The following is a 26,451-nucleotide window of genomic DNA, read 5'->3' on the forward strand; positions in this document are numbered from 1 at the left end:
AAGTGTACCTAACTTAGGCATCATTCTTGAAGCCTGCTATAAGCTATAATTGCAGCCGCTTACAGTAAGGCACACCTTAGTGCTAAGCGCAAATCTATAAAGAAAGCATACTCTTTATAGATTCACGCTGAGTAGTGTATATTCCTTCCTATGTTAGGCCTATTACTAAGGGCTGTGCTAAGGCCTCAGTTTGGTTCTCACAAGTTGGCCTAACAAGTTAGCATCTTCCCAACATACAGTGCTTTTCTCAGGAGCTGAGATCATGCCTTTCATATAAGGTAACCTTGGCAGTTGCTGACAGGCTGAGGACACAGTGTGAGCCTAAGATGTCCAGAATGTTTCATTTGGGGAGATAGACAGAGAGAGGACACAAGGGTATTGTTCTGGCTGTGCACGCAGAACTGATAGCTCATTAGCCAATGGCCACCGACTGTTCACGTGCAAACACATCAGGGGAGAGTGATATAATACAGGAATATCCATATATCCATAAAATGTTACAATTAATGTTACAGTTAGGGGGAATTACTCAAAGCATGTGGTCGCAGCATGTGCTGTATTTAATGAATATGGGAAAACTATATTTATTGATTCTATATTTTATTCTCCACCAATTACCTATAAGGTAATAAGATTTACGGGGAATTAAATATTATCTCTGTTGAATTACATTAACCTGCACTGCAAGATTTAAGAACATGTGCAAAAGACCATATATTTAACTTTAAAAGAGTTTATTTTTAATACAGGTAATGTAATAGTTACAAGCAAGAGGTATATGGCGTAGGCTACTTTCTGATTCTAGTTTGGGAGAAATCACATGATTTCTGGCAAAGCGAAACTTATGACAGTATATATGTAATATCCGGGACAGTGTGAGCTGAGCAGTCTTTGTAATTCAGGATTCATGTCTGGCGTGGCTGACTGACAACCTGCTCCAGACGATACAATTACTTTGTATTTTTTGGGCTTAGTGATAATACCATAATAAAGATTGTACTGGTGCGCCTACAGCTAAGTCTGATTGTACCTCTTATTTTCCAGTCCACGAGGCTGGGAGTGTTTTCCCTCCCTGGGGGGCTAAGGGACGGAAGTACACAGTAGGAGATTCTATGTACGGTGCCTGAAAAATCGACGCCGATAAGCGTATTCTATAATTGGTGCCTAGGTTTAGGCGCCGATTATAGAATAAGCTTGGTTCATATTTCAGCGCCTAAATCTACATTCATCGATTTACACCAACGAAAACTCGGTGTAAATCCCTGCATGTAGATTTAGGAGCACTAGGCCATATTCTATAACTAGGCGCCTGAATTTTGGAACACCCACGAAACACCCGTTTCCCCATCCGTAATCATGCCCCTTTTTGCCTGCTTGCATTAGAAGTTCGGCACACATCGTTACAGAATACGCTTAGCGAGTTGTGCGCCTAAATTGTAATCAGTGCCAATTAGAGCTCATTATTGCTTGTTAAGTGCTGTTATCAGTGCTCATTAGCTTCTCAAGGGACCCTTTTACATAGACATATTAGGCTCTATGGGCGTGCAGCATGTGGGAAAATGAGACTACCGCCAGGCTACTACACCCCTGGTGATAATTTCAGATTTTTATTTATTTAGTTATTTATTTGATTTATTTGTTACATTTGTATCCCACATTTTCCCACCTATTTGCAGGCTCAACGTGGCTTACATACTACTGTACGGCAATCGCCAAATCCGGTATGAACAAATACAAAGTGATGTTATGGTAGAGTAAGGTTCATGTGTAACAGACACATTAGGGAATCGTAGAGAGGATGAGTTATTATATGTCCGTTACGAGCTTTGGTTTTGTTGTGTTGCAGGGTACAGGCATTTAAGTTGGGTCGGTAGGGTATGCCTTTTTGAATAGGTTAGTTTTTAATGATTTCCGGAAGTTTAGGTGGTCATACGTTGTTTTCACGGTTTTTGGTAATGCGTTCCATAGTTGTGTGCTTATGTAGGAAAAGCTGGATGCATAGGTTGATTTGTATTTGAGTCCTTTGCAGCTTGGGTAGTGGAGATTTAGGTATGTCCGTGTTGATTCTGTTGTGTTTCTGGTTGGTAGGTCTATGAGGTCTGTCATGTATCACGGGGCTTCGCCGTAGATAATTTTATGAACAAGGGTGCAGATCTGTGAAATCAACAGACCCCCCCCAATCCATTCCTGCTACTTCCCCAGAACCTAACACCCACCCTACCAACTCTCCAACCCTGCAGCCCTCTTAGGGGTCCTTTTACAAAGCTACAGTAAGCACCAACGCATGCTTACCGCAGCTTAAAATGCCTTACCGCAGGGCATGCATGCTCAGGCACCCTGCAGTAATTTACCGCATGCCCATAATGCCTGGATGATTTATTTATTTATTTCCTCCCATGCGCAGCATGTCTGGCAGTAATCGGTAGTTGGGGTACGTTGACTGGTCATTGCACGTGTAGTTCATGAGGCTTTACTGCTAGATCAATAGGTGGCAGTTTTAGGCGCACACTGATTTCACTTCTACCACATTCCCTTTTCCTGTCCCATTAAAAAAAGCCCTTCTTTGCAGACGCAGTGAAAACTGGCCTTGTGCGTGCCCAAAACACGCGCCTACACTATCGCAGGCCACTTTTTACTGAGGCTTAGTAAAAAGACCCCTATGCTTGTGAAGTTACACGCATTGCTAAAGAATCCATGACGAACTGAGCTCAGGTCTCACTATATAGAATCTGGGGGTAATCGTGTTTTTTAATTAGCGCTGATTTTTCAGGTGACATATATAGAATTTGGCCCTAAGGTAAATAGCAACATTCACTTGTAAACGGTGTCTTATAGAAGACTGTGTTCAGTTGAACACAGGGACATAGCCAGACCTCGCTGGGAGGGGGCCCAGATCTTCAGGTGGGGGGGGCATTGTTTAGCCGCCTCCCCCTGTCGCCGACCCCCCCCGCCCACCACTTTGGACCCCCTTGCCGATGACCCTCTTGAACCCCCGCTCCCACCACCAACCCTCCCCCGCCGTTGACGCCCGCCCCTCCGCCGCATCAGGTACCTTGTTTGCTGGCGGGGGTCCCCAGACCCCGCCAGCCGAAGAGTCTTCTTCAGTGCCGGAGTAGACTCTGGCGCCTTCGTTCAACAAAGTTCGTTGAACGAAGGCGCCGGCAGGATGTAAGGCAGGACGTAAGGCATCAGAAACAGCTGGTCATTACACAACGAATTTCATTGAACGAAGGCGCCAGAGTCTACTCCGGCGCTGAAGAAGACTCTTCGGCTGGCGGGGTTTGGGGACCCCCGCCAGCAAACAAGGTACGTGATGCGGGGTGGGTGGCGATGGTGGGAGAGGGTTGGTGGCGGGAGGGTTGTCAGCAGGGGGCCAGGGCCGAATCTACGGGGGCCCAGACCCCCCAGGCCCCACATAGCTACGCCACTGGTTGAACATACAAATTAGTCAAGTGTTCTTAATATAACTGAGCATTAGTGAATAGATGCTACATTTCCAGGGCCGCTGAGAGGGGGGGCAGGGGGTGCAAAATTACCTGGGCCTCCATGGAGGGGGGGGGGGGCCGACGCCGGGGTCAGGCCGCCGGCGCTGCAGTCCCCGGTCTCACCTGTCTGCCTCCACGGCTCCGGGCCCCCTTCATTCATAGCAGCAGTCGCAGATCGCCTCTCTTCTGGCCTTCCCTCCCGCGCGGAAACCGGAAGTTACATCAGACGAGGGCGGGACACAGGGAGGGAGCGATGGGGGCGGCAGCGGCGGGGGGGGGGGGAGGCAGAGGCAGGACAGCTGGGGGGGGGGGGGTCGGAGGCGGGGCAGCCTTGCCCCGGGCCCGGCCTAGTCTCTCGGCGGCCCTGTACATTTCCTCTGTACTTTGCACCTGTCAAAGCATGTGGAGTCTTTTACTAGTTATGATCAAGAAACACCAGATTGCTAAGGGCAACGGACATAATTTATGGATCAATATTTAATGGTAGCAGGGCATGAACAGTGGATCAGTTAATTATGTCTGAGTTTTCTGCCTCTCTTAGGGGCCCTTTTACTAAGCCGCTTAGACGCGTGCGTGCGCCAATTTGGAGTTTCCGCCCGGCTACCGCGTGGCCCCGGGCAGTAATTTTGTTTTTTTACGTGCACTGGAAAATAATTTTTACTTTCCTGCGTGCAGCGGAAACCGGGCGGTAATCGTCATTCTACGTGCATTGATGATTACCACACGGTTACCACGTGAGACCTTACTGCTAAGTGAATGGGTGGTGGTGGTAAGGTCTCAGACCCAAAATGGACGCGCACCAATTTTTATATTGCCGCATGTCCATTTTCAGCAAAACTTTTAAAAAGGCCTTTTTTTTTTACAGGTGCGCTGAAAAATGGATCTGCGCGCGCCCAAAACACGCACCTACACTAACACGGCCTATTTTTCTGCACACCTTAGTAAAAGGACCCTTTAACCGGTTACGTATGTGACTGAGTACTAGGTTACCACTCAAAACTTGTGCATTTAGAATGGTGATTTGTTCAGATAGAGTTGTCCACAAAAATCTAGTCAGCTAGTGATGACTATGTATTAACTATGGACCTGCTATACTATGCTTTGCAAATGCCTTTTCATTTCTTAAAATGACAAATAAGATGTGCAATTGTATTTGCAAAATTTAATGCACATTGGGCTCTTTTTACGAAGCTGCGCTTGTGATTCTGGTGCAGCTTTGTAAAAGGAGTCCATTATTTGCTAATATAACAAAAGTAATTTAGAATCACTCAAATTCTATATAGGCGCCTTAAGTTGTGTGCGCTAATTTGGCTGCATTGCCAAATTGCGTGCACAACTTAATTAACTTAATTAATTAATTAACTTACGCAGCCGGCTTCTCCTACATAAGCGCACAACTATGGAATGGGCTCCCAAAAGCTGTGAAAACAATCCACGACCACTTGAACTTCAGGAAATCACTAAAAATCTACCTCTTCAAAAAGGCCTACCCCAACGACCCCACATAACCCTCTTCACCTACCAACACAGCATGACTATGATCGAACAGGACAACACGCAATCTTCATCCATTCCGACCCTCCACTTATACCTCATACGATCACTATACAATTTTGGATTTGTTATCCACCGACTGGGCAAACGCCTTTGACGGTACTTGTAAGCCACATTGAGCCTGCAAATAGGTGGGAAAATGTGGGGTACAAATGCAACAAATAAATCAATAAATTGATTAACAAGCAAATTGGCACTGATAATTTGTACTTAACCAGTTCGTGGCACTAATTGGCTTTAATTAGAATTTACATGCACAACTTTCTAGGCATATTCTATAACGCGGGGCACGTAAATTCTAATGTACACTGTTGAAAAGGGAGCATTGGCCATGTGTGTGGAATGGCTGGGTTGTGGGAGTTTAAAAAAGTATGCGCACTATTTCGGAATGCACCCGGTCTGCGCCTAACTTAGACGCAGGTATTTAGGCGGCCTAAATGGCTGCTCCTAAATTTTAGTAAGCAAGAATTGCATGTGAGCATTTTCTATAAGCTATACTTAACTTTAGGCGTGATTTATAAAGACTATATAGAAAATCTTTTTGTTCCAAGTTAGAGCCCTCCTTTTCAACGGGAAGATCAGTGGTTTTGACATCTGACAATCATTTTCAAATAGCGTTACTTTATTTCTGCATTTCTGCATAGAAATATACTTACGTGTGACTGGCACAGTAAATAATTTTCTCTGATATGTTAAGCTCAATGCTGAAATTCACAACACTTAACAGTCAGGATTCAAGCTTCGGTTTGGTTGGTTCTTAAGAATTAAATATGCATGGCTGAAAGTGTCTGTAATTTATCATTTTATTTTCTAAGGGTATTTCTTAATTTGTCCTTTCTGCAGTCATTTACAGATACCATGAAATACTCCATTGGTTTTGACAATGCTAGATTGCATTGCATCGCTGTTGACTGAACAGTACACACTTCAGATGTGGAATTAGTCTGTTTCTATTGAATTGCCTAAAATCGCTTTGATAAGACTGCTCATAAAAATTGTCAGTCGCAAGGGGACAATTCACTAAACTTTCAGACCCAATGTGCACTGTAAGCAGATGGCCACAACATTATTATTTCTGTTGTAACAGTTCCTTTTTCTTTGGATCAGTTATCAAAATGGAAAAAATGCACACTGCTACTACCCAGCATTCCATTCATCCCAACATATATGTTCTCCTGGTGAGGGAGGGGAGCCATGGTTTCAGACAAGCTGGAGGGGAGTTTCCAGAAGGCTTCAGGGATTACTTGGTGATGAGGTTAATGGAATATGTGGATTAAACCAATAGACTGAAGGAGGCCTGTTAGGACCTTACGAGACTGGGAGACTGGTCGTCTAAATGGCAGATGACGTTTAATGTGAGCAAGCGCAAAGTGATGCATGTGGGAAAGAGGGACCCGAATTATAGCTACGTCATGCAAGGTTCCACGTTAGGAGTCACCAACCAAGAAAGGGATCTAGGTGATACGTTGAAACCTTCCGCTCAGTGTGCTGCTGCGGCTAAGAAAGCAAATAGAATGTTAGGTATTATTAGGAAAGGAATGGAAAACAAAAATGAGGATGTTATAATGCCACTGTATCGGTCCATGGTGCGACCGCACCTAGAGTATTGTGTTCAATTCTGGTTGCCATATCTCAAAAAAGATATAGTGGAATTAGAAAGGGTGCAGAGAAGGGCGACGAAAATGATAAAGGGGATGGGACGACTTTCCTATGAGTGTGATACAAAGGCATTAGAACTAGAGGACATGATATGAGAGTGAAGGGGGGCAGACTCAAGAAAAATGTCAGGAAGTATTTTTTCACAGAGAGAGTGGTGGATACTTGGAATGCCCTCCCGCGGGAGGTGGTGGAGATGAAAACGGTAGCGGAATTCAAGCATGCGTGGGATAAACATAAAGGAATCCTGTGCAGAAGGAATGGATCCTCAGAAGCTTAGCCGAGATTGGGAGGCGGGGCTGGTGTTTGGGTGGTGGGGCTAGTTCTGGGCAAGACTTCTACGGTCTGTGTCCTGAAAATGGCAGATACAAATCAAGGTAAGGTATACACAAGAAGTAGCACATATGAGTTTATCTTGTTGGGCAGACTGGATGGACCGTACAGGTCTTTTTCTGCCGTCATCTACTATGCTACTATGTTATATTATAACATCCTCATTTTTGTTTTCCATTCCTTTCCTAATAATACCTAACATTCTATTTGCTTTCTTAGCCACAGCAGCACACTGAGCAGAAGGTTTCAACGTATCATCAACGACGACACCTAGATCCCTTTCTTGGTCCGTGACTCCTAACGTGGAACCTTGCATGACGTAGCAAAACAACTTAGTTGTGCTTAAGAAACAAATCCAGTAGTTAAGTAAGGCTTGTGCTAGGCAGACTTCTATGGTCTGTGTCCCGAACATGGCTGGATAGATCTGGTTGACATGGAGCGGACTTCGACAGCAACTCCAATACTTGAAAATTAACTGCAGTCTGTGCCCTGAAAATGGCAAGGACAGCTCAAGATTTAGTATGCATATTTGGGGCAGACTGATTGGACCATGCAGGTTGTTATCTGTCGTCATCTACTATGTTACTATGTTAGTGCCAAGCCCATGAGTAAAATTGTCTCCAAACATTTTAGGATGACAATATTCAAAAACACATATGCAAACGACAGCATCGTGGTTTTACACATCAAGGCCGCCGAGAGAATAGGCAGGACCCAGGGCAAGGCCGCCCTGCCTCTGCTCCCCCTGCCTCTGCCACCCGCTGTCGCTCCCCCCATCACTACCACCCCTCCGCCGCTCCCCCCGCCGCTGCCGCTCCCCGTCGCTCCCCCCGCCGCTGCAGTCCCCGGTCTCACCTGCCTGCCTCCAAGGCTCCGGGCCACCTGCATTCAAAGCGGCAGTCACAGATTGCCTCTCTTCTGGCCTTCCCTCCCTGTGTCCCGCCCTCGTCTGACGTAACTTCCGGTTTCCGCGAGGGCGGGACACAGGGAGGGAAGGGCCAAAGGGAGGCGATCTGTGACTGCCGCTTCGAATGCAGGGGGCCCGGAGCCGAGGAGGTAGGCAGGTGAGACTGGGAACTACAGTGCTGGCAGCCTGACCCCAGCGCTGGGCCCCCCCTTGGAGGCCTGGGCCCGGGGAATTTTGTCCCCCCTGCCCCCTCGGCGGCCCTGTTACAGATAAATTAGACTGTTTTAAACACAGAAATACCAAATTTAACAATCTGGAAAAGGAATGTAGTTTGAGATCAGTTGTAGGTTCACTGCAAAAATTCACCTACTGACTGTATAACTTATCCATCAAAATGCTGGCAAGTAAGTGGATTTATAAATCCAGAACTGCATATATTATTATATACAGGAGGGTGAGGTGACTTGCCTAGGGTCACAAGGAGCCATGCTGGGAGCTGAACCCAGTTCCCCAACTTCTCAGGCCATTGCACTAACCATTAGGCTACTCCTCCACTCCATGCACTTAGCTAATGCTACTGAAAATATGTATAACTTTAAACATTCAGATTAGATGTTTAAAGCTGAATGGTGGTCACATCACTGACTATTGATCTCTGTGCGCATTGAGGTGGCATTTCAGCATTAAGACTGGATCTTAAATCTTCTTATAATGTATCTTAATTAAAGATACAGTTTTGCACATAGGAATCCAGCAAAATACTTTTTAATATATAACCCAGTAATATATAATACTTTTTTAAACAGAGTTCTAGCACAGATATTGGCATGGCAAGTTAAGAATCGTTAAACATTTTCAGATATAATGCATTCTCTCTCACACTGTCATAAACAGCTCATAAATCAACATATTAGGGAAGAGAAAAAGATGTGATGCTCCCAAGATAAATTATTTTTCCTCCATATATCTACTGAATGCTCTGTTTGCATTTAATGAATCATGTTTATTCATCTGAAACACTCTTTTAGAAGATAAGGATTTTTATGAATCTTTATTTCAATATTAGCTTGGAGTAAACATAGCTGGTTAATACAGGAAATGAAGGAGGCCCATGGACATAGTTACCAGGATCAACAGCACCTTAACAAGTTCACTGCCCTCTCGAGGTATTCATTCCCATTGACCATCAGCTGATAGGGCTTCCACACTCAAGAGGAATTTGGGGGTAATGAGGGGCAGGGGACTCCCCTAGGGTTTCCAAAAGTGGCGCCATCCCTTTGTTCTCTTGACCTGTGTGTTTGTTATTGTTGTGAAGAGAGAAGACCGCAGAAGCGGATGACTATGGTCAAGTACGTTAAAAAGTCCAAACCAAGGATGGAAATAAGTTGTCGTGGGATTTCTATGAGGATGGAAGAAATTGCTGTGGGATTCCCACGGGAGTGCACCTTAGTAAAAGGACCCCTTAATCATCTCTATGGTTTGTTTTTCAGCGGGAAGTAAAAGTATTTTGTTTGACTCAGTTTCCTCTTTAACATATAGCGCAACCAGGGCCGCCGAGAGACTAGGCCGGGCCCGGGGCAAGGCCGCCCCCCCCCCCCCCATCGCTCCCCCTGCCGTTGCCACCCCCCATCGCTCCCCCCGCCGCTGAAGTCCGCAGTCTCAGCTGCCTGACTCCACGGCTCCAGGTCCCCTTCATTCAAAGCGGCAGTCGCAGATCACGTCTCTTCTGGCCCTCCCTCCCTGTGTCCCGCCCTCATCTGATGAAACTTCCGGTTTCTGCGAGGGCGGGACACAGCGAGGGAAGGCCATAAGAGATGCGATCTGCGACTGCCGCTTTGAATGAAGGGGGCCCGGAGCAGAGGAAGGCAGGCAGGTGAGACCGGGGACTGCAGCGCTGGCGGCCTGACCCCGGCGCTGGGCCCCCCTTGGAGGCCCGGGCCCGGGGAATTTCCCCCCCCTGCCCCCCCCTCTCGGTGGCCCTGAGCGCAGCCACCCCTCCAATTTTTTAAAGTAGCAGACTTACGATCTTGATATAAAGGAGAGTGAAGTACTCATCTAGCATAAATTCAGTCCACTGATGATAGTAGAAATCCCAGCAGGCGTAGCCTGTTTCTGGGACTGGTGCTATTTCACGTGTTTATAAATGATCTGGACATCAGAATGACAAGTGAGGTGATTATATTTGCATATGGCACAAAACTATTCAAGGTTGTTAAAACATGAGGACTGTGGAAAAAAATTGCAGGAAGTCTTTAGGAAATTGGAAGACTAGGCATCCAAATGGCAGATGAAATGTAATGCGGACAAATGCAAAGTGATGCACATTGGGAAGAATAATCGGAATCATAGTTACCTGATGCTGGGGTCCACCTTGGGGGTCAAGAAAAAGATCTAGGTGTTGTTGTAGATAATACGTTGAAATCTTATGCTCAGTGTGTGGCTAAAAAAGCAAACAGGATGCTAGGAATTATCAGGAAAGGGATGGTGAATAAGACCGAAAATACTATAATGCCTCTGTATCGTTCAGCGGTGTGACCTCACCTTGAGTACTGCGTTCAGTTCTGGTCACCGTATCTCAAAAAAGATATACAGGAGTTAGAAAAGGTTCAAAGAAGAATGACCAAAACAGTGCACCCCCCCCCCCCCAGGGTGCAGCAGTATCCATCCCCTCCGAGTACAACATGACGCCCCCCTCCCCCCAGGGTGCATTCTTAGCTGCTGGGAACAGCCGCGTAGCTGTCGATTCCGCTAGTTCCCTGCTCCCTCTGCCCCGGAACAGGAAGTAACCTGTTCCGGGGCAGAGGGAGCATGGAGCCAGCAGAGCCGACAGCCGTGCAGCTGCTCTCTGCACCCCTCCAGCAGCATGCACCTGAGGCGGACCGCCCCCACCGCCCCGCCCTCGGTACGCCAGTGGACCAAAATGATAAAGGGCAGGACCGTGCCAACATGGTAAGCGCTGCAGGGGGCGCCTGCCTTCAAGGGCGCCGCGCCGTCACGTTGTATTTAAAAAAAAAAACAACTTACTCATCCGCTCCCCTCCATCCCTGATTTGCCGGCACTTTAAATTTACCTCGCTCCGCCTCCTCCGACGTCTGCGCAGCGTCAGTGAAAGCGCAGCCTTTCTGACATCTCTCCACCAGCCCAGCCTTCCCTTCGCTCGTTCGTTCCCTCTGTGTCCCGCCCTCAAGGAAATGATGTCAGAAGAAGGCGGGACACAGAGGCAACCAACGAGCGAAGGGAAGGCTGGGCTGGTGGAGAGACGTCAGACAAGCAGCGCTTTCACTGACGCTGCACAGATGTCGGAGGGAGGTAAATTTAAAAGTCCGGGGGGGGGGGAGGCGATGGTCTGCAGGGGGGCGCCAGAGACCCTAGGCACGGCCCTGATAAAGGGGATGGAACTTTTCTCATACGAAGAAAGGCTAAAGAGGTTAGGGTCCTTCAGCTTGGAAAAGAGACAGATCAGGGGAGATATGATTGAGGTCTACAAAATCCTGAGTGGTGTAGAATGAGTAGAAGTGAATTGATTTTTTACTCTTTGAAAAAGTACAAAGACTAGGGGACAGTCAAGGTACATGAAAACACTTTTAAAACAAATAGAAGGAAATATTTTTTTTCACTCATTGAATAGTTAAGCTCTGTAACTCTTTTCTGGAGGATATAGTCACAGCAGTTAGCATATCTGGGTTAAAAAAAAAGATTTGGACAAGTTCCTGGAGGAAAAGTCCTTAATCTGCTATTGAGACAGATATGGGGAAGCTACTTCATGGGAAAGCCCAAATGTTGCTACTATTTGGGTACTTGTGACCTGGATTGACCACTGTTGGAAACAGGACACTAGGCTAGATGGACCATTGGTCTGACCCAATATGGCTATTCTTATGTTCATATTCAGGTCTTCCAGTCTCTTCTCATATATCTTTTGGTGCAAGCCCCATACCATTTTTGTCGCCTTCCTCTGGACCGCTTAAAGTCTTTTTACATCCTTATCACGATACAGCCTCCAAATCTAGGCGGGGCCTGATCGATGACTTGTACAGGGTCGTCAATACCTCCTTTCTTCACTGGTTATGCCTCTCTCTAAGCAGCCTATTGTCCTTCTGTCTACAGCTACTGTTTATCACATTGTTTAATTGCCTTCAGATCCTCAGACTCTATCCCTCCAAGATCCCTCTCTCTGTCTGTATACATCAGCCTCTCACCTCTTAGCATATACAGCTCCCTTGAATTTCTACTCCCCAAGTGAACCTCGCTGTACTTCTTTGCATTAAATTTTAAATTTACATGCTGTTCCACTTATGAGCATCCTAGAGTCACATACAGATTAGTCAACTAAAAATATTTCATTGCTATGCAAACAAGTCTGATATGAGAAACTGTTCTAATGTGCTGTTAGTAGGTTGGTTTTATAGATCTAAGTGGGGCCTATTTTCTAACATGTTAGTGTATAGCCGTGCATGTTTACAACTTGTCACATTTTGGGGCTGAAAAGTGGCCTGCGCTGGTGTAGACGCATGTATTGGACGTGTGCAGGTCCATTTTTTTTGTGGCCGTTAATGGATGTGCTGCCAAATGAAAATTGGCACCCATCCATTTTGGGCCTGAGACCTTACCACCACCTACATAAGTACATAAGTAATGCCACACTGGGAAAACACCAAGGGTCCATCGAGCCCAGCATCCTATCCACGACAGCGGCAAATCCAGGCCAAGGGCACCTGGCAAGCTTCCCAAACGTACAAACATTCTATACATGTTATTCCTGGATTTGCGGATTTTTCCCAAGTCCATTTAGTAGCGGTTTATGGACTTGTCCTTTAGGAAACCGTCTAACCCCTTTTTAAACTCTGCTAAGCTAACCGCCTTCTCCACGTTCTCAGGCAACGAATTCCAGAGTTTAATTATGTGTTGGGTGAAGAAACATTTTCTCTGATTTGTTTTAAATTTACTACACTGTAGTTTCATCGCATGCCCCCTAGTCCTAGTATTTTTGGAAAGCGTGAATAGATGTTCACTTAGCGGTAAGGCCTCACGCGTTAACCGGGCAGTAATCGTCAGAGTGCATATAATACCGATTACCGCCTGGTTAGCTCCGCGTGCCGGAAAATAAAATATATTTTCTGGCACGCATAAAAAATGAAATTACTGCCCAGGCCACGTGGTAGCCGTGCGGTAGTTCTGAATTGCTGCACGTTGGCCACGCGCAGGTCCATTTTTCAGCGCACCTGCAAAAAAGGGACATACGGCAAAATGAAAGTTAGCGCACGTCTATTTTGGGCCTGAGACCTTACCACCACCCATTCACTTAGCGGTAAGGTCTCACGCGTTATCCGGGTGGTAATCGTCAGTGCGTGTACAATGCCAGTTACCACCCGGCTAGCGCCGCGCACCAGAAAATAAAATATATTTTCCGGCACGCATAGTGGGCACACGTAAAAAATGAAATTACCACCCAGGCCACGTGGTAGCCGGGTGGTAGTTCGGAATTGGTTCACATTGGGCGCTTAGGTATCTACGCGGCTTAGTAAAAGGACCCCTGAAGGAATAAAGAATGTGTGCTCATATGTACTGATAAATTGTTTAGATTGTTTTTGTTTGACTACCCCTATCGGACTGACTGTCTTTAGATTGTAAGCTCTTTGAGCAGGGACTGTCCTTTATGTTAAATTGTACAGCGCTGCGTAAACCTAGTAGCGCTTTAGAAATGTTAAATAGTAGTAGTAGTAGTAGTAGTTATAAAGGAAATTAAATTTATGTGGGGTAATTTAGTAGAGGATTTGTGGCATATAAAGGCTTTTTGGGGGCATGTAATAAGGCTCTTATAAAAGTACCCTAGGGTTATGCACATAAAAGCATAACAGGTTTACTACGTGTGAAGGCCAAGTAGGCGCCTTTTTCAAACATATTTTATAAAGACACATTGGGGGGGGGGGGGGCATTTTACGTCCTGGTCAGAATAGTGAAGTCCAATTCTGAATGTCCCAAATGGACGTCCATTTCACATATATTTTCAAACAGGAAATATGCCAAGATTTCCTATTTGAAAATATGTGAGATGGATGTCCATACGTTGGTAAAATCCAGTATGGAATGTCCATATTATGAACCGGGGGGGGGGGGGGGAGGGATTGGACAAGGAACATTTTGGAATAGAATTTGGAGTCGGGTAGTGATAATCATGATAACATATGATGATCTATTTTTGATTCCCTATATTCAGTGTAGTAACAAAAATGTGAGGGTTCTAAATATAGAACTGAAATCAGAAAATTCTCAGTACAAGATTAGTGTTCCGTTTTAGTGTGTGCATGTAACATCTCCATATTTATATCTCCTCTTCCTTTCCTTCAATAGGAGAAAATGAAGAGGTTGTTTACAATTAAAATGCTCTTTTTTTTTTTTAGAGTAATTATTTCAAGTCACTTTTCGTCTTGTGTCTTCCAGCCAACAGCCTTTTTTTGACATTTGGCTGGCAGACGCACAACAGCTAAAGTAGATTTGGTAATGGGGCACTTTAGGAAGTTCTAGAATGGAAATTTGCTCTATAATACCCTGAGGCTGACTGTAGCTCATTTGTCATGTTCTCACCAGCTCAACCAAGTAAATCCACTGGCAAGAATACAAGACTGCAAAACAGAAAGTTATACAAATGAGATGCTTTAACTTTAAATTGTCCTTAAAAAAAAACCCAACTCTTTCAAAGTCATCTTCTTTTCAATTAAGAAAATAGAGTCATCGCTCAGGAATTTGTAATTAGGATGAAGAAGAGCAAAGTCTACAATGAGATTCAGGAAAAAGCTGGGGCTCGGGATATAAGGGCGAGAAGTACAGATTAGGAGCTCAGGGCTGTTGTCGGAAACTGTTGGGTATTTATTATTATTTGTTACACTTATATCCCACGTTTTCCCACCTATTTGTAGGCTCAATGTGGCTTACGTAGTACCGGAGAGGCGTTACCGACTCCGGTGTAAACAAATACAAAGTGATGTTGTGGTAAGATAAAGTTCATGTTGCACAGCCACACTAGGGAATCGTACAACGGAAGAGTTGTGTTATGTCCATTACGTTCTTTAGTTTTGTTGAGTTGCAAAGATCAGGCATTTATGTTGGATCGGTAGGGTATGCCTTTTTAAAGAGGTTAGTTTTTAGTGTTTTCCGGAAGTTTAGGTGGTCGTTCGTAGTTTTCAAGGCTTTTGGTAGTGCGTTCCACAGTTGGGTGCTAATGTAGGAAAAACTGGACGCGTAGGTTGATTTGTATTTGAGTCCTTTGCAGCTTGGGTAGTGCAGATTTAGGTACGTTCGTGTTGATCCGGATGTGTTTCTGGTTGGTAGGTCTATGAGGTCTGTCATGTATCCTGGGGCTTTGCCGTAGATGATTTTCCTGCTTATAATCGAACGAGAAAAACGCCCAAGTTCCGACCTAAATCGGGAGATGGACGTTTATCACACAAAAACGAATAACACGGCATAATCGAAAGCCAAACTTGGACGTTTTCAACTGCACTCCATCGCGGAAGCATACAAAGTTGACGGGGGCGTGTCGGAGGCGTGGTGAAGGCGGGACTGGGGCATGGTTATCACCCAAACAGAGATGGGCGCCTTTCGCCGATAATGGAAAAAAAGTATGCGTTTGTAGCTAGAATTTAGGGCACTTTTCCTGGACCCTGTTTTTTCACGAATAAGGCCCCAAAAAGTGCCCTAAATGACCAGATTACTCCCAGAGGGAATCGGGGATGACCTCCCTTGACTCCCCCAGTGGTCACTAACCCCCTCCCACCACAAAAATGATGTTTCACAACTTTTTATTTTCACCCTCAAATGTCATACCCACCTCCCTGGCAGCAGTATGCAGGTCCCTGGAGCAGTTGTTAGGGGGTGCAGTGGACTTCAGGCAGGTGGACCCAGGCCCATCCCCCCCCACCTGTTACAATTGTGCTGCTTAATGCTTAGTCGTCCAACCCCTCCAAACCCACTGTACCCACATGTAGGTGCCCCCCTTCACCCCTTAGAGCTATAGTAATGGTGTAGACTTGTGGGCAGTGGGTTTTGAGGGGGATTTGGGGGGCTCAACACACAAGGGAAGGGTGCTATGCACCTGGGAGCTCTTTTACCTTTTTTTTTGTTTTTGTAAAAGTGCCCCCTAGGGTGCCCGGTTGGTGTCCTGGCATGTGAGGGGGACCAGTGCACTACGAATCCTGGCCCCTCCCACGAACAAGTGCCTTGCATTTATTCGTTTTTGAGCCGGGCGCTTTCATTTTCCATTATCGCTGAAAAGCAAAAATGCCCAGTTCACAAATTGTCGAATAAAACATGGACGTCTATTTTTTTCGAAAATACGGTTCGGTCCGCCCCTTCACGGACCCGTTCTCGGAGATAAACGCCCATGGAGATAGACGTTTTCGTTCGATTATGCCCCTCTTTGTGCACCAGAGTGCAGATTTTGAAAGCAATGCGTTCTTTGATTGGGAGCCAATGTAGTTTACAGGACGGGGTACAGGACAGATATGGATAACTCACCCCTTATCTATTTTCATGAACTATATAGCTTTACCACCACAAGGTATATTAATCGGGAAGCAAAATGTTCCAAACAATGGGGTCTTTTACTACGGTGTGCTGGCTTTTTTAGCGCACGTTAAAAATAGACGTGCGCTAAACGCTAAAGATGCCAGTGCATTCCTATGAATACACAGTATACTCAGATTCAATATAATACAATACAATGAAACAAATCATGCCTCAAACCACTCAAGTGCTTCAAAAAAACACCTCTCACACGACCTTACCTAACACCTTTCCATCTAAATCCTCATCTACCTTCAGCTTATTATCGACTGTATTTAAGATCATGTAATGACTATATCATAATAACACTCTGTAAGCCACATTGAGCCTGCAAAAAGGTGGAAAAATGTGGGGTACAAATGCAATAAATAAATAAAATAAATAAAATACAAGTTCAATTATGACTTCATTGATAATCAACAAAGGCGTTTGTTATAGAGACATCAGATTCAACTACCTACCTCTGAAGTGGCTATTTATGAGCCAAGCATTTTGAAAAAAGAGGCGGTAGCATGATCCTCATATGTCCCGTATTTTTTCAGTTTTTTAAATATTTTAGTTAAGTTTTCATAGTCATGACTATTTATCTCATTTCTCTTAGACTTTTCAATTTCGTCTTTAGATATTAGTATAGTACTTAGCTTTTCAGCAGTCTACACAAATATGTGGCGGAGACCCAATGTCACCAACATAGATCCATGTTTCGCATAGTGCTGTTTCAAGGTAGTCTTCTATAGGAATAGATCCAAACAAAATACAGAGTATAGTTCAACATATCATATTAACACCTCAAAAGAACAGTAGAATTAGAACTATTCTAACCTAGGTTTCAAATAGCGGTTCCAACATGGCCGCCAAGCGTTTCAAAAGGCATGTATATAAAGATTTGAAAAAAGTGACGTCATATCCAGCGTCAATTAAGCTACACGGCTGAATCAGCTGACTAGAATAAAAGATGTAAATGGTAAAAAAGTGTATAACTCTCATTAGTAAATTCAAAGTAGCGTCATCCAGTCAATTTCACGATTAAGACCGGATGGCTCAATAGACTTCAAATTAAAAATCCAATACTGCTCCCTGTAGTTTAATGCTTTTTCTAAATCCCCACCCTCCCACCTCTCTTTCACCTGGTCAATTATCCACCACTGCATTTCTGATATTTTATGTTGATGTTCCGTCCAATGTTGGACTAATGGAGCTTCCATTTTATTTGTCATTATCCTAGATTTATGCTCTGTAAGACGGGTATGTATCGCTGTCATACTCCGACCCACATACACTTTATTACATGGGCATATAATGACATATACCACCATCTTAGTGCTACAATCAGATACATCATGGGATCTAATATGATAATTTACATTTGGCGCAATCCAGTCTGGACCAGTGATAGTAATTGGACATTGGTCTTGAAACAATGCTTAGCTCTGAAGTATGGACTCCCCCTGCAGTGAAAGTCATCTAATAGTACTGAACCTGTACAGATGCATATTGATGGAGCTGGTGTTTAGTGGGACCGAGGAGTTGGGTATGGGGCAGGATATTCTGTGAGAGGGGAAATATACCTATTGTTGGAAACTGCTGGAAAGTAGTTTGCCACTTTCTTTCAGGTTTATGGAGGGAGACATTTCAGATAATTTGGACCCCCAAGGAGGAACGTCAGGTCAACCTGTGTTGCCTCAGTTTGCCAATCTCAACAAATTACTTTAAAAGCAATATGGCAAGTGATTATCGTTTATTGTTTATTTATTTACTATACCGTTTCTAATTGCATTCACAAAACAGAACGGTTTACATCTTAAAATAAAATGTCAATTTTAAAAACATATAAGAAATCCATTGATTTGATAGAAAAAGCACAGCAAAAACTAAAACAACCATTCTAAAAGATACTAATACCAATAGACGTTAGACAACCATTCATAACCTACTATATAAGCAAACATATTATTTTTACTGCGTATTTAATTCTGCCTATTTGTCCCCTTTTTTATCCCAGATTATTATCGAAAGTATTCTGAATCAAATATGTTTTCAAAAGTTTATGAAACTGGACATAGGACTCTTCCAATCTAATCATTTTAGGAAGACAATTCCAATGAGAGGGAGCTAGAAAGAAAAAAGCTGAGTTCCTAGTAGATTCCCAGTTGTTGAATTGGGCCAAGTTTGGGTTCCGTTAGATGATGGGCTGACTCTGAGAATCTCTGCATATAAGGATAAGGTGAAAACCTATAATTAAAAAAAATTGAATTATAGCAATGTGTGCATAGTTGCGACTCAAGGATTAGTTCTATTCCAAACTTAAATTCTGCATTGATTAAAGACAATTTAGCTCTTTGTACGAAGATGGAAGCCTTGGGAAATGAATCTAGAGCTTGTAATTTGGGTTTGGTAAGTGTTCCTCGGCTTGCTTTGAGATTACCCAAAGGAACTTATTAGAAGATATATGTTGGAAGTATTTGGAAGTTCCTGCTGAGGCTGCTCTTCCTATACTGAAAACTTATTGTTTTACCTAGTGTTGTGAAGAGATCAGAGGCAGCTCTTGGGAAAACCTTCTCAGTGGATACTTTGAATATATATGCTGTGTTGTAAACTTCAGATTCTGAGATGGTGACTAGCTTCAATGGTTGTTGGCTTTAAGGACTAACAGAGACTCATGAGACAGAGAGAAGAGAGAGTTTTGAACTGCAAGATCAGGATGTTTCCAGATTTAACTATCGAAACTCAAAAAAAGTCAAGAGAATTTTTACTTCTTAGGCCTCAAACGTTCCAATTAAGAGCATTGTCTTTTCTTAAGTATCCATTTAAATCTGTATTATCTGTTTATTGTACAAATGCTAGAAACTTAAAAAAATATAAGATGGGAGAGTTAAGAATATATAGCACTAAATGAAGAGAGAGATCACAGGCATCTCAGAGACCTGGTGGAAGGAAAACAACCAGTGGGACACTTGCCCTCACCCCATGATATTCAGCTGGCGGCAAGCAGCATAGGGGTCCTTTTACTAAGGTGCGCTGAAAAATGGCCTTAGTGGTAGTGTAGGCACTGGTTTTGAGCGCGTGCAGATCCATTTTTCAACGCGCCTGCAAAAAATGCCTTTTAAACGTTTTGGCCGAAAATGGACGTGCGGCAAAATAAAAATTGTTGCGCGTCCATTTTGGGTCTGAGGCCTTACCATTGACTTAGTGGTAAGGTCTCTCGAATTAACTGTGTGGTATATATTTTCTGGCGCACGTAGTGTACTGCACGCAAATTTGTAACTACAGCCAGCCCAACGCAGGTGCCAGTGGTAGATGCAGCCCCGATGCATGCTATTTGCCACACTAGGGAAAATAGCTAACTATTTTCTAGCGTGGCATGAATCTGGCAGTAATCCGGCAGTACTGCATGCTATCCAGTTACCATCGCGTAAACACAGGAGCCGTTAGCGCCACATCAATGGGTGTCATTAACCTGCTTATTTTCGAAAGAGAAGGACGTCCATCTTCCAACAAAATCGGGAAATGGGAGTCCTTCTCCCAAGGTCGACCAAATCGGCATAATCAAAAGCCGATTTTGGGCATCCTTAACTGCTTTCCATCGCGTGGACGACCAAAGGTCCCGCGGGCATGTCGGCAGTGTACCGAAGGTGGGACGGGGGCATAGTTAAGAGATGGGCGTCCTTGGCCGATAATGGAAAAAAGAAGGGCATCCCTACAAACATTTGGCCGACTTTACTTGGTCCATTTGTTTTCACGACCAAGCCTCAAAAATAGGGGATCACCTCCCCTGACTCCCCCAGTGGTCACTAACCCCCTCCTACCCTCAAAAAAACAACTTAAAATTTTTTTTTTTGCCATCCTCAAATGCTATCCTCAGGTCCATCGCAGCAGTATACAGGTACCTGGAGCTGTTGTAGTGGGTGCAGTGTACTTCAGGTAGGCAGACCCATGCCCATCCCCCACTACCTGTTACAATTGTGGTGGTAAATGTGAGCCCTCCAAAACCCACCACAAACCCACTGTACCCATAACTAGATGCCCCCCTTCATCCCTAAGGGCTATGGTAGTGGTGTACAGTTGTGGGGAGTGTGTTTTGGGGGGCTGAGCACACAAGGTAAGGGAGCTATTGTCACGTTCACTAAACAGGAACTGGGTTTGTGAGCCCTTGGGCCACTGCCAAGGAGCAGCAATGGCAGGCAAAACCACCCCACACCAGAAGCAAGGCAGAACAGACGTACCGGCAAATCCAGGCTAGGTCTCTGGCGGTCAGCCAGCAAGCAGAAGACAGGTCCAGGCAAAGGTTCAAAAGGCAGGCGACAAGCAAAACAAAGTCCAGGTCCAGGCAAAGGTTCAAAAGGCAGGCTGCAAGCAAAAACAAAGTCCAGGTGCAGGCAAAGGTTCAAAAGGCAGGAAACCAGCAAAAACAGAATCAGGTCCAGACAAAGTCTCTCAGGCAGAAGTGCACCAGCACCCACATACCAGGGCCTAAGACGCAATGCAAAGGCAAAGGACTGCAGTCTCTAGGTGATTAATAAAGCCCATCCACACCTGAGACACAGCTGCAGCAAATCTAAGTAACTATGGAGGCTGTTCCCACAGGAGATCTCTAAGGACCAAATATGGGCTTCCTTCCTGTCCTCGTTATTCCAAGATGGCTTCCTATGATATGATCTATCCAAGGTGGCTGTACCTCTTGAGCTATCCAAGATGGCTACCACTCTTGAGCCATCCAAGATGGCTGCCGCCCTTGCGCCACCCAACTGACGGCTGCCAGAGATAGGAAACCGAAACAGATCTTCCAAAAGACAGAACTACTCCAGAAAGGATAGGCAGAAGCCCGCTCAGAAGCGGACCCCCAGACATCAGGTAGAGGCTGTGAGGGGTCACGACCACAGACGTGACAGCTATGCACCTGGGAGCAATTTTTGAAGACCACTGCAATGCTGCCTAGGGTGCCCGGTTGGTGTCCTGACATGTGAGGGGGACCAGTGCACTACGAATGCTGGCTCTTCCCATGACCAAATGGCTTGGATTTGGTCGTTTTTGAGTTGTCATCCTCGTTTTTCATTATCGACGAAAACCGAGGTCGCCCATCTCTAAGGTTGGCGATCTCAACATTTAGGTCGACCTAAATGTTGAGATTTGAGCATCCCCGACCGTATTATCGAAACGAAAGGTGAACGCCCATCTTGTTTCGATAATACAGGATGCCCCGCCCCTTTGCTAGGCTGTCCTTAGATATGGGCGCCCTTAAAGGTGGGCTCCCAGTTCGATTATGCCCCTCTTTGTTATCCCCCTTCCCGTATGGCCACACAGTAAGTGAAATGTCACCGCATTGCCATGCCATTTTTTTGACCTTTCTACCCACTGAGGGCCCTTTTTACTGCAGCTTGGTAAAAGGACCCTAAAGTATTAAGGGGCCATTTTACAGAGTGATGGTTAGCCAAACGCAGGTTTACCACATGCTAATCTGGAACAACTAACGGCCCAATGTGGGCACCGACATTAGTTCCAGGCCCTGGTGTGTGCCATTTACCGCCCTAGGGAAAATAGCTAGTGATTTTCTAGCACAGCACTAACTCAGTGGTAATCAGGTGGCGCTGTACGCTACCCAGATATCACCAGGTTACTGCAGGAGCCCTTAACTCCACCTCAATGGGTGGCGTAAAATGCTTCCCCCACCCCCCACATGGCCACGCTGCAAGTGAAATCCTACCACATGGCCATGCCATTTTTTGGCCTTTTTGCCCGCTGCAGCGAAAAGAGCCACAGCATGTGGCAAAAACGGCTCCCGCTGCGAACGCAGGGCCCTTTTTACTGTGGCTTGGTAAAAAGACCCCTAAGAAAATTATCCCGCTGATTTACTGTATCGGCTATTTTTTTCTTCCATTTGCATCTTTGCTTTCTTACTACTTTCTCAGCTCCTCCTAGCTTTTTCAGAGGCCCGCGGTCTTCCTCATCCTACGATCTCTTTGAATTCATGAGCGCAGTGACTTCAAACAGTGTTATCGGCCTTCTGATGCTTTGAACTGCTAGGATTAAACGCTAGAGAAATATAAGTCCCTCCAACAAAGAAACACTTCTAAAAAAAAAAAAAAAGAAAAATCCTCTTTTGTATAAAAGTTACAAAAATAACCCTCCAATCTACCAATAATATAGAAAGATACCAAAAATAGTCTCTCTCTCTCTCTCTTTTTATTTTTTTTTAAAGAATCACAGGCAGAGCACTTGTTGTAAAAGCCAGAAAATTTCCTCAGCTTGAAATGAGCTGCACCAGGAAAGGCAAAACTTGATACATTCTGTAGACTTTTACATATAGCACTCAAAACTGGAATCTTAGGCAATTTAATTAAGATCGCTAACACCTGAAAAGTGCAGTACTTTTTGCCTTCTCTCCTTTGTGTTTTGAAGATTATGGACACCATAACCGCTAAGTGCAAATGCTTTAAGATTACTCATACTGAGTCTGCCTTTATTTTTGAGACAGGCATTTACTTGGAACAAAAGCCATGCACGCCAGGCTTGTTTGATCTCAATGCTGGTTGCTAGTGAACTCATCTATACCAATAAGTAGGGTTACCATACGTCCGGATTTACCCGGACATGTACTCTTTTTGAGGGCATGTCCGGGCGTCCGGACGGATTTGGCCAGCCTGCCCGTTTGTCCGGATTTCTGGACAAACGGGCTGGCTGGCGGGGGCGGGACTCCCCTCCCCTTACTCTACTATCCCTGGTGGTCTAGAAGTACTTCTTTGGGGCAGGAAAGAGCCCCCTCTTTCCTGCCCGGAGCGCTGCTGCTAGCTGCCCTGCATACTGTGAGTCTGGCTCTCGGCGTTTCAAAATGGCCGCCGAGAGTTGAAGCAGCCTCGCGAGACTGCAACTCTCGGCGGCCATTTTGAAATGCCGAGAGCCGGACTCACAGGATGCAGGGCAGCTGAGCTGGCAGCAGCGCTCCGGGCAGGAAAGAGGGGGCTCTTTCCTGCCCCGAAGAGGTATCTCTAGACCACCAGGGATAGTAGAGTAAGGGGAGGGGAGGTGACGGGGGGGAGTGGAGATGTCAGGGGAGGGAAGGTGATGGGGGGAGGAGGGGGTGACCGGGGGAGTGGAATATGCATCAGGGGCGGAGCGAGTGCATGAAAGGGGCGGGGCAGGGGCGTGAAAGGAACGGGGCAAGTGTCCTCTTTTTATGAGGACAAAAAATGGTAACCCTACCAATAAGCCCCAGGAGCAGCTCTTCCCTCTAGAGATGAAATCTGGTACATATACAGCAGTCATATGATCCAGACGTTAGGGATGTGCATTTGTCAGAGCAGATTTGGCATAACGGCTAGGCTGTCCCTTGAAATCCAACTGATCCAGAATTATGCTGCTAGAATTATTTCAGTGAGAGTCTAACAGGATGGGGGTGGATGAGGGACAGGGAGATATGCATGGAGACAGGAGGGTGACAAAGCTCCCAACACAGACTCAAAAAGAAGAGAATGGCACACGTCCTTGCAATATATCCAGCTGCACACTATGCCAACACATTTCACAGGACTCCAAAGTCATTCACAAAGGAAAAATATTCAACATTAAGGAATCTTTCACGTGCTCATCTTCCAATGTGGTATATATCATTCAGTGTAAAAAATGCAACGAAGGCTGCTACATTGGGGAAACAAGTCAGATGCTAAAGAAGAGATTTAATTTACATAGACACCATATGAAAAATGCCAGTACCAATAAAGATGTCACGTCTGTGGGGCAGCACTTTACAAAACCAGAACACTGTACCAGTGATTTCATGGTAAGAATCCTGAAAGGGAACTTTAAAACAATACAGGAACGTAAGACCTTTGAAGTCAGAATGATTAAATATTTTGACACCCACCAGACAGGACTTAACAAAGATCTGGGTTTTCTAGCCTATTATAAACCATAAAATTGTACTGCTTTGTCACCCTCCTGTCTCCATGCATATCTCCCTGTCCCTCATCCACCCGACTCTTCCCGTCTCTCACCTATCCACCCCCACCCTGTTAGACTGTCACTGAAATGCTTTGATGTTTCACTTATATATACTGTCATCTACCAACATTTACTTATTTCCGATCTGAGGAAGAAGGGCAACCTTCGAAAGCTAATCAAGAAATGTATTAAATTACGTCCAATAAAAAAGGTATCATCTTATTTTCTTTTCCATGTTTTATTTCTATCGATTACCTTTAAAAGTGGACTAACACAGCTACCACACCTCTTTACTCAAGATAGGTTTATCCAGAGAGCACTCACTAGGCCTAATAGTGTAACCATGTGCTACTTTCCAACTAGGGAGAGGTCAATGGAAAGTGTTATATGACGTTTATCAAATTATCCCAATGGTTACTCACATAAAATTATGTGTGGTGACTACTGCTTACTACTACTAATTGGTGCTTTGGGTTGATTTATAGAAATGCTAGAGTTGAAGGGTGTATAAGTGCGAGTGCCTATGTTAAGTCGCGGATCCCGTTGCTAAGCTCCGTTCTATAACAGTGCCTAACTTTAAGCGTCATATATAGAATAGAGCTAAGCGCTAATTTTTCAGCGCCAATTTTGTAGGTGACATTTAAAGAATTTAGTCCCTTATGTTGCCCCGATTTTCAACCTATGGGAGCCAGCGATTTTAAAGGTGGTGCCCAGCACAGATGGATTTGTGCACTCCGAAGCTCCCGGAAATTGTCAGGTTAACATTGATATTTAGTGTGATTGCCATACAACTAACTGGGCATATTCACAGCAGGATGACCATTTACTCAGTCCCATATGCCCAGTTAGTTATCCGGCCACTACCATTGAATACTGGGGATTCCAGGTCCATCCTGACTCTGTCTCTGGACCACCCATAGACCTTTTCAGCCCTAACCGGATATTGTCATGTTCGTCTCTTGGGATTTTCAGCAGCACTGTCCAGGGAAGTACCACTAAAAATCCTGGGATCAGTTTTCATATATACTCCATGGCAGTGGTTCCCAAACCTGGTCCTGGAGACACCTTAACCAGTCAGGTTTTCAGGGTATCCACAATGAATATTCATGAGAGAGATTTACATGCACTGCTTCCACTGCATGCAAATCTCTCTCATGAATATTCATTGTAGATATCCTGAAAACCTGACTGATTGCCAAAACCTGTCGTTTCTTTCTCTATAACATCAGCAAAATCCGTCCCTTCCTCTCTGAGCACTCTACCAGAACTCTTATCCACACTCTTATCACCTCTCGCCTAGATTATTGCAACCTGCTTCTCACTGGCCTCCCACTTAGCCATCTCTCTCCTCTTCAATCAGTCCAAAACTCTGCTGCACGACTCATTTTCCACCAGAGTCGCTATGCTCACATTGGCCCTCTCCTCAAGTCACTTCACTGGCTCCCTATCCGTTTCCGCATTTAATTCAAACTTCTCTTACTGACCTATAAGTGCATTCACTCTACCGCTCCCCAGTACCTCTCCACTCTTGTCTCTCCCTACGCCCCCCCTCGGCTACTCTGTTCTGTAGATAAATCTCTCGTCTGTCCCCTTCTCCTCTACTGCTAATTCCAGACTCCGTTCCTTTTATCTCGCTGCACCTCACGCCTGGAATAGACTTCCCGAGCCTGTACGTCTAGCCCAATCTTTGGCCGTTTTCAAATTCAGGCTAAAAGCCCACCTCTTTAACGCTGCTTTTGACTCCTAACCACTACTCACCTGCCCTGCACCCTTTTATCCCCACCTCTTTAATTCCCTTACCTCTTAGTTGTTCTGTCTGTTTGTCTGTCCTATTTAGATTGTGAGCTCTTTGAGCAGGGACTGTCTTTTCATGTATGGTGTACAGCGCTGTGTATGCCTTGTAGCGCTATAGAAGTGATAAGTAATAGTAGTAGTAGTAATGTAGAAGCCTGCCCTTGCAGATCAGTAACGCGGCTGCGCAGGCTTCTGTTTCTGCGAGTCTGACATCCTGCACATACG

At 45.0% G+C, this 26,451-nt stretch overlaps 1 protein-coding gene across 1 annotated transcript in view; it reads left to right on the top strand.

Annotated features, from left to right (window-relative positions):
• The window catches only part of GRIK2 (glutamate ionotropic receptor kainate type subunit 2), a 989,144-nt gene that overhangs the window by 215,121 nt on the left and 747,572 nt on the right, over positions 1-26,451 (top strand). The gene's annotated exons all lie outside the window — the stretch shown is intronic.

The sequence above is a fragment of the Microcaecilia unicolor genome, chromosome 3 (assembly GCF_901765095.1).
Source record: "Microcaecilia unicolor chromosome 3, aMicUni1.1, whole genome shotgun sequence".
In the NCBI taxonomy this organism is placed as follows: domain Eukaryota; kingdom Metazoa; phylum Chordata; class Amphibia; order Gymnophiona; family Siphonopidae; genus Microcaecilia; species Microcaecilia unicolor.